Here is a 9,345-nt window from a genome sequence, read left to right as displayed (position 1 = left end):
GTATTATTCAACGTGCTGAATGGGAAAAATCTGCAGCCAAGAACACTCTACCCAGCAAGGCTGTCATTCAGAATAGAAGGAGAGATGAAGAGTTTCCCAAATAAAACCAAAGGAGGTCATAATCATAAGCCAGCCCAGCAAGAAATACTACTAAAGGGGACTCTTTAAGTTGAAAAGAAAGATCAAAATGACAGACAAGAAAGGGGCAGAGAAAATCTCTAGAAACAAACACAAATAATAAAATGCACTAAATTCAAATCTATCAATAATTACTCTGAATGTACATAGACTAATAGCTCCAATCAAAAGACACAAGTGTCAGGATGGATTAAAAAAAAAAACAAGGGGCGCCTGGGTGGCTCAGTCATTACATGTCTGCCTTTGGCTCAGGTCGTGATCCCGGGGTCCTGGGACAGAGCCCCACATCGGGCTCCCTGCTCCGCGGGAAGCCTACTTCTCCCTCTGCTACTCCCCCTGCTTGTGTTCCCTCTCTCGCTGTGTCTCTGTCAAATAAATAAATAAAATTAAAAAAAAAAAACAAAACAAGGGGCGCCTGGGTGGCTCAGTCATTAAGCATCTGCCTTCAGCTCAGGTCATGATCCCAGGGTCCTGGGATCGAGTCCCACAAGACAGAGGAATTTCTCCCAAATCAAAGAACAAGATAAGGCCATGGCCAGAGATCTAAGCCTAACTGATATAAGTAACATGCCTGGAGAATTTAAAGCAATGATCATAAGGATACTCGCTGGGCTTGAGAAATGAATGGAAGACTTCAGGGAGTCTTTACACATTCAATGCAACCCCTAGCAAAAAACCTCAACAAAATATTAGCAAGTCGAATCCAACAGTACATTAAATGATTCATTCACCACAATCAAGTGGGATTTATTCCTGGGCTGCAAGAATGGTTCAATATTTGCAGGAAGCCTGCTTCTTCCTCTCCCACTCCCCTTGCTTCTGTTCCCTCTCTTGCTGTGTCTCTCTCTGCCAATAAATAAAATCTTTAAAAAATAAAAAAATAAAAAAAAAAAAACCAAGACCCATCTATATGCTGCCTACCAAAGACACATTTTAGACCTAAAGACACCACCAGATTGAAAATGAGGAGATGGAGAACCATTGATCACACAAATGGACATCAAAAGAAAGAAAAGGACATCAGAAAAGTAGCAATACTTTTTTCAGACAAACCAGATCTTAAACTAAAGACTGTAACAAGAGACGAAGAAGGTCACTATATCATCATTAGTGGGTCTATCCAACAAGAAGATCTAACAATTGTAAATGTTTATGCCCCCACCTTGGGAGCACCCAAATACATAAAACAATTCAGAACAAAGAAATTCATTGATAATAATACAATAAGAGTAGGAGCTTTAACCCCCCACTCACATCAATGGACAGATCATCTAAGCAGAAAATGAACAAGAAACAATGGCTTTGAATGACACACTGGACCAGACAGACTTCACAGATATATTCAGAGCATTCCATCCTCAAACAGCAGAAAACACATTCTTCTCGAGTGCACCTGGAACATTCTCCAGAAGAGATCACATACTGGGTCACAAAGCAGGTCTCAACAAGTACAAATAGATTGAGATCATACCGTGCATATTATCAGACCACAACACTCTGAAACTTGGAAGTCAACCACAAGAAAAAATTTGGAAAGACCACAAGTACATGGACGTTAAACGTGCTAGTAAGGAATGAGTGGGTCAACCGAGAAATCAAAGAAATAAAAGGCTACATGGAAACAAATGAAAATGAATACACAATGGTCCAAAACCTTTGGGATGCAGCAAAGGTGGTCCTAAGAGGGAAGTATGTAGCAATACAAGCCTACATCATGAAGCAAGAAAAGTCTCAAATACACAACCTAACCTTACACCTAAAGGAGGTGAAGGAAGAACAGCAAGAAGTCTTAAAGCCAGCAGAAGGGGGGAAATAACAAAGATCAGAGCAGAAATAAATGATAAAGTAAAAAAAAAAAGATCAGTGAAACGGAGAGCAGATTCTTTGAAAGAATTAATAAAATTGATAAACCCCTAGCCAGACTTACCAAAAAACAAAAAGGACCCAAATAAATAAAATCACAAATGAGAGAAATCACAACACCACAGAAATACAAGCAATTCTAAGAGAATATTATGAAAACCTATATGCCAACAAACTGGACAACCTGGAAGAAATGGGTAACTTCCTAGAAACACATAAATTACCAAAACTAAAACAGGAAGAAACAGGAAACCTGACTAAGACCCATAACCAGCAAAGAAATTGAATCAACAATCAAAAATCTCCTAAACAAATAAGAGTCCAGGGCCAGATGGCTTCCCAGGGGAATTCTCCCAAACATTTAAAGAGGAGGTAATACCTATTCTTCTCAACTATTCCAAAAAATAGAAAAGGAAGGAAAACTTCCAAATTCATTCTATGAGGCCAGCATTACCCTGATACCAAAACCAGACAAAGACCCCACCAAAAAAGAGAACTACAGGTCAATACCCCTGATGAATATGGATGCAAAAATTCTCAACAAAATATTAGCAAGTTGAATCCAACAGTACATTAAATGATTCATCCACCACAATCAAGTGGGATTTATTCCTGGGCTGCAAGAATGGTTCAATATTTGCAAATCAATCAGTGTGATACTGAAGAGAAAGGATAAGATCCATATGATCACTCTAATAGATGCAGAAAAAACATCTGACAAAGTACATCATTCATGATAAACCCCTCAGCAAAGGTTTAGAGGAAACATATCTCACCATCATAAAGGCCATGTGTGAAAAAGCCACAGCTAATATCATCCTCACTGGAGAAAAACTGAGAGCTTTTCCTCTAAGGACAGGAACAAAACAGGGATGGCCACTCTCACCATTACTATTTAACACAGAACTAGAAGTCCCAGCGTCAGCAGTCAGACAACAGAAGGAAATAAAAGGCATCCAAATCAGTAAGGAAGAAGTGAAACTTTCACTATTTGCAGATGACAAAAACACCTGAAAGACTCCACCAAAAACCTGCTACAACAGATATAAAACATCAACATATAGAAATCTGTTACATTTTCATACACTAATAATGAAGCAGAAAGAGAAATCAAGGAATTGATCCCATTTATAATCGTACCAAAACTGTAAGATACCTAGGAATAAACCTAACCAAATAGGTAAAGGATCTGTTCTCTAGAAACTACAGAACGCTTATGAAAGAAATTGAGAAAGACACAAAGATATGAAAAGACATTCCATGCTCATGGATTGGAAGAACAAATATTGTTAAAATGTCTATGCTACCTAAAGCAATTTACACATTCAATGCAACCCCTATCAAAATACCACCAGTGTTTTTCACAGAGCTAGAACAACCAACCCTAAAATTTGTATGGAACCAGAAAAGACCCCAAATAGCCAAAGGAATATTGAAAAAGAAAACCAAAGCTGGTGGCATCACAATTCCAGACTTCCAGCTCTATTACAAAGCTGTCATCATCAAGACAGTATGGTACTGGCACAAAAACAGACACATAGATCAATGGGACAGAATAGAGAGCCCAGAAATGGACCCTCAACTCTATGGTCAACTAATCTTTGACAAAGCAGGAAAGAATGTCCAATGGAAAAAAGACAGTCTCTCCAACAAATGGTGTTGGGAAAATTGGACAGCCACATGCAGAAGAATGAAACTGGACCATTTCCTTACACCACACACAAAAATGAACTCAAAATGGATGAAAGACCTAAATGTAAGACAGGAATCCATCAAAATCCTAGAGGAGAACACAGGCAGCAAACTCTCTGACATCAGCCATAGCAACTTCTTACTAGACATGTCACTGGAAGCAAGGGAAACAAAAGCAAAAATGAACTACTGGGACTTCATCAAGATAAAAAGCTTCCACACAGCAAAGGAACCAATCAACAAAACTAAAAGGCAACCTTCCGAACGGGAGAAGATATCTGCAAATGACTTCTCTGATAAAAGGTTAATATCCAACATATACAAAGAACTTCTAAAACTCAACTCTCAAAAAACCAATAACCCAACTAAACAATGGGCAGAAGACATGAATAACATTTTCCCAAAGAAGACATACAAATGGCCAACAGACACATGAAAAGATGCTCAACATCACTCATCATCAGGGAAATACATATCAAAACCACAATGAGCTACCACCTCACGGCTGTCAGAATGGCTAAAATCAACAACCCAAGAAACAAGTGTTGGCAAGGATGCAGAAAAGGGAAGCCTCTTACACTGTTAGTGGACATGTAAAGTAATGCAGCCCCTGTGGAAAAGAGTATGGAGATCCCCCAAAACATTAAAAATAGAACTTCCCAGGGCACCTGGGTTGCTCAGTCAGTTGAACGTCTGACTCTTGATTTCGGCTCGGGTCATGATCTCAGGGTCATAAGTTCAAGCCCAGTGTCAGGCTCTGCGCTCAGCAGGAGTCTGCTTGAGATTCTCTGCCTCTCCCTCTGTACCTCCTCCCACTTGCAAACACACGCTCTCTAAAATAAATTTAAAAAATTTTTTTAAAGAAACAAAATAGAACTTCCTTATGATCCAGCAATCCCACTTCTGTGTTTATCAGAAGGAAACAAAACCACTTTCTGAAAGATTTATCTGCATTCCCATGTTCACTGCAGCATGAGTCACAACAGCCAATATATGAGAACAACCTCCAGGTGTTCATCAGCAGATCTGAATAAAGAAAACATGGTAATATGTGCAGAATATTATTCACCCATAAAAAAGAAGGAAACCCGGGGCACCTGGGTGGCTCAGTTGGTTAAGCGACTGCCTTCAGCTCAGGTCATGATCCTGGAGTCCCGGGATCGAGTCCCGCATCGGGCTCCCTGCTCGGCAGGGAGTCTGCTTCTCCCTCTGACCCTCTCACCTCTCATGTTCACTCTCTCTCTCATTCTCTCTCAAATAAAAAAAAAAAAAAAAAAAAAGGAAACCCTGCCATGTGCAATAATATGGATGGACTTTACCAGATGAGTAATTTCTGAGAATCTAATATATAGAGTACAGGCTATGGTTCACAGTATTGTATTACACACTTGGAAGTTACTGAAAGAGTAAATCTTAAATATTCTTACCACACAAAAAAACAAAATTATGTTAAGTGACTGATGTGTTTATCTTAACCTGGTAATCATTCTGCAATGTATGTGTATCAATCATGCCACTTCTTAGCTTAAACTTATTACATAATGTCATATGTGAATCCTATCCCAATAAAGCTGGGGGAGAAAGGGATGAAGCACTCAACTGTTTCGAATGCTGATAACAGGTCAAGCAGTGGATTTACTAAGACGGTGGTTCTTGGGGACCCTAACAAGAGTAGTTTTCAGTAGAATAAGTTTAAGAAAGAATGGAAAAGAAGAGAGTAAGCACAGATAAATCTTTCTACACATTTTGTTATAAAGGGAAGCGAGGAAGTGAGACAACAGCTAGAAGATGACGCAGGCTTAAGGAAGGGTCTTCTTAGGACTGGTTACAGTACATTAGGTTCGTATGCTGAAATATTCTAGAGACTGAAAACCTGATGCTACGAGACAGAAGGGAAGAGCACTGCCAAAGTGAAGTTCTTATGCTGGCAGCAGGTTTGAGATTCAGAGGACAAAGGACAAGTAGAAAAGTTGGCCTTAGTTCCTTCATGAAAGGAAAAGAAAGGCAAGTGGTATGGATACATCTCAGACTGGTGGCTTTGCTGGGAGGAAATGGGAGTAGTTCTCTTTTGATTGTGTTTATTTCCTCAGTGACGCAAGATTATGAGCTGCGCGTAAGTTAGGGAAGAGAGCATAGAACCTTCCAAAGAGAGAAAATTTGACAGTCATTGTATGTACTGGGGAGCAGCACAGGGTGGCAGGGCGGCCCACGGAAAGCTGTGGTCATAAATTTAAAGCGAGAACGGTCAGCCCTATCTCTTCCAGCTCTATCACACAGGAGGCAGTTATCACGTCAAACACCGATTCCAAATCCTCAACAACCCTCCTGAGTCATCTGGGTCATGCTATCTGCCAAGAAATGGTGCACTGTTACCTTCATTATTTTGGACACCCTAACATATGAAAACTACATACATTAACCAAATGCCAGATGTGGCCAAAACTAAGTTCTAACCAGATCTATTTCCTATCCTTGCACTAAAATACTACACACCTAACAAACAGCTAAAATCTCGCCCAGTTCTTAACTCATCCGTCAACTGGCCCTTTCCAAACATACTGGCTTTTATATAGCAAGCTCTTCTCTTTGGAGGGGTTACTGTTCATACTTCTCATCTGGTATTATCAGTGATGGTTATTTCTCTTCTGCATACGTCCTGTTTCACCAGTTGGAAGGTTAGCACTTGAAGAACAAAGATTAGTATACTTGCTAGAATGCTGTAAAAATGTCATCAACCTTAGTAGACACGTAATATTTATTAGTTAACTTCCCAACACTTTTTCCTATGTCCTCAGGAATCAAATCCTGTTTATATACTTGTGTGCTTAACATTCTTATAAAAATTCCCATTCTACATTTGGAATATTTTCATACATACTTGGTGGATCAGCATTTTCATCTCCAGAAGTATCTGATGTTGACAAAAGCTATGAAACAGGAGAAAAATAAGTAAAATCAAAAATCTCAGACAACCTTAAACAGAGCAACAATAAGTTTATCTTAAGTAACATACATACTCTTCTGAAAACTAGGTAATTTATATACTTACTTTGCTCTATTTAACCTTAATCATCAATAAAAATCCCCTTAAACTTTACCTACTTCCAAATTAGAGTTCAAGTATTTCTCTAGTTTTAGGAAAGGAGGAAAAAATATTAATGATTCCTCATTCCATTTAAGAGATATTTCAGCTGGATCACTCTCAGAGGCTCCAAACTCCTAACAAGTTGTTTTTGTTTATTTATTTTTCTGGAAAAGATGGAGGAGACATTACAGATCCTCCTTCAATCCCACCACAAATTTGTACAGTGGGAGACTGAGTGATTCTTCAGAAGCCTAAAAGCAAGAAATCTTTTTTTTTCTTAAGATTTATTTATTTAGAGAGAGCAAGTGAGCACGAGCAGGGGGAGGGGCTGAGGGAGAGAAAGAATCTCAAGCACACTCCCCGCTGAGCATGGAGCCCAACATAGGGCTTGATCCCACGACCCCAAGATCATGACCTGAGCCAAAATCAAGAGTTGTATGCTCAACCATCTAGGCCACCAGGCGCGCCCCTAAAAATTTTTAAAAAGCCCTGAAGAAGACAGTTACAAAAATAAAAATTAAAGGTGTCATTAATTGAATATAAAGCAACTAACCATACTTAATAAGAAAACAGATGTAAATATTACTCCTAAGAATTATCTTTGTCATTATCATTTAGGAGAATTCAGCATTGCCAAATATAAAAAGTTACTCACCTGCTCAAGAAGGTGAGGGTACCGAGCTTGAATCTCATCAACAAAGTCCTGCCCTTTCATGCGTATCAAGAACTCACACCTATAACAGAAGACGAAAATTACTTTTAAAAAGTGTTTTATACCAAAAAAAAAAAACCTGATCTTCTAGAAAAGTGGCTTTCAAACTCTCTCATTGTGCTCCACAGTATAAACATTTTACATCACAACCTAGTACACATACATATCAAGCAGGAAAAAATCCTCGTAAAACACTACAAACTCTTACTACATGTTGACGCATTCTGGTATTTTCTATTTAATCACATTAATGAATAATAATAAAAGGGTCCAGACCTCAAAAGAGCACAAGCTAAGACTTGAAAAATGCTGGTATGGACAATTTACTTTGGGGTTTCACATAGTTTCAGAAACTGTAATTAATATTCCTAAAACATGATCTTTCAGAACGTAATAACTGCTTATCTTTCTCTGGGGTCCCCTCTTCCATTACCACTGAAGCACAAACCCTCCCTCCAAAACACAGAGAAATATTCTCGTCTATATGCAATATGACGGTGTTTCCCCAAAACTTGTTCACAAACTGCGAGGGCTGCTCAAAGGCCTTCCAAGCAACTCACCTAGCAGCTACTTCCATTTTATCCCTTCAGCGTCTCAATCACCTGCAGCTCAACAGCTCAGCACCGACCCGCAAAAACAGTGAGCCCCTACCCATGCCATGCTGCGTGCAAAACTAAGAAGGAATCAGAGACCTAGACGTGAAACCCAACACAATGCAACTTCTAGAAGAAGCAGAAAATCTTTCTGTCCTTAGGTCACTAAACTAGGAGACCAAAAGCATAATCCATACAAGATAAAACTGATAAAGCGACATCCTCAAAAGCCAATGTTAAAACAATGAAAAGACAAGCCACAAACTGAAAGCTGGCAAAACACACCTGTTAAAGAACTTGTACCCAGAATGTATTAAGAACTTTCAAAACTTAGTAATTAAAAACAAAAAAAAAAACAACTTTAAAATGGGCAAAAGATTTGGACATTTTACCAAAGGTATGCAGAAGGCAAATAAGCCGCTCACCATCATTAATCATTAAGGAAATACTAATTAAAACCGCAGAGAAGTATCACACCACACCTGCTGGAATGGCCACACTAAACTGATGATCCCAATTACAGTTAAGGATGTGAGACACCGGGAGACCTCACAGGCTGCCGGCAGGAACCTACAACACAGCCACTCAAGAAAACAACATGGCAGTTCTTAGGAAGTGAAAACTTTCCACAACCCACCAATCCCACGCCTAGCTACTCACCCAGGCCAAATGAAAACATCTGTCACAAATGTTTATTAATGTTTACAGTGGCTTTATTGCTTATTGCTCCAAGCTGGAAACAATCCAAATGCCCTTCAACTGCTGGCTGGCTAGATCAGTAGAGATTGTGGAAGCACGCTCACGACTTCAGTTTGTCAAGGAGATAAAACAGCTAGTTCTCAGTCGTCTGACAGTGTTCAATTATTTTTATTCTGGGACCGACTGACATTCATTATGATTAAAGCAGCAAGTACAATGAGCCCTGGCTCATCTATCCCCCCTCCTCTAAGAAGTTCAGTAAGGACAGAGATTGTTGTCTTCATCTCCAGCCATCTAAACCGTCCTCCAGCCAGCACTCAAATATGGGACAAACGAACATCTACACTGAAACTATTATCCATTCTGGTTTTCCATTTACTGAGATTAAAGGTTATCCACAATCAAAATTTGCTGTTTTCCAAACTGAGTGTTGTTGGAGTGGGGGGGTGGGGTGGGAGGGATGGGGTGACTGGGTGATAGACACTGGGGAGGGTACGTGCTCTGTTAAGCGCTGTGAATTGTGCAGGACTGTTGAGTCTCAGATCTGTACCTCTGAGACAAAT

The 9,345-nt window shown here is 39.5% G+C and overlaps 1 long non-coding RNA gene across 1 annotated transcript; it reads right to left on the bottom strand.

Annotated features, from left to right (window-relative positions):
* Window positions 1-6,394: 6,394 nt before the first annotated feature.
* On the bottom strand, window positions 6,395-9,202 carry LOC145719646 (uncharacterized). The gene is made up of 2 exons (XR_014142518.1): window positions 7,434-9,202; window positions 6,395-6,620 (listed from the first exon to the last, which is right to left on the bottom strand). It is a non-coding gene; the product is annotated as an uncharacterized LOC145719646 (long non-coding RNA).
* Window positions 9,203-9,345: the final 143 nt, after the last annotated feature.

The sequence above is a fragment of the Leptonychotes weddellii genome, unplaced genomic scaffold (assembly GCF_054177405.1).
Source record: "Leptonychotes weddellii isolate Sample4059 unplaced genomic scaffold, ASM5417740v2 HiC_scaffold_6042, whole genome shotgun sequence".
Taxonomy (NCBI): domain Eukaryota; kingdom Metazoa; phylum Chordata; class Mammalia; order Carnivora; family Phocidae; genus Leptonychotes; species Leptonychotes weddellii.
Note: the sequence above shows the minus strand (reverse complement) of the source record. Positions and strands in the feature narration are given on the sequence as shown.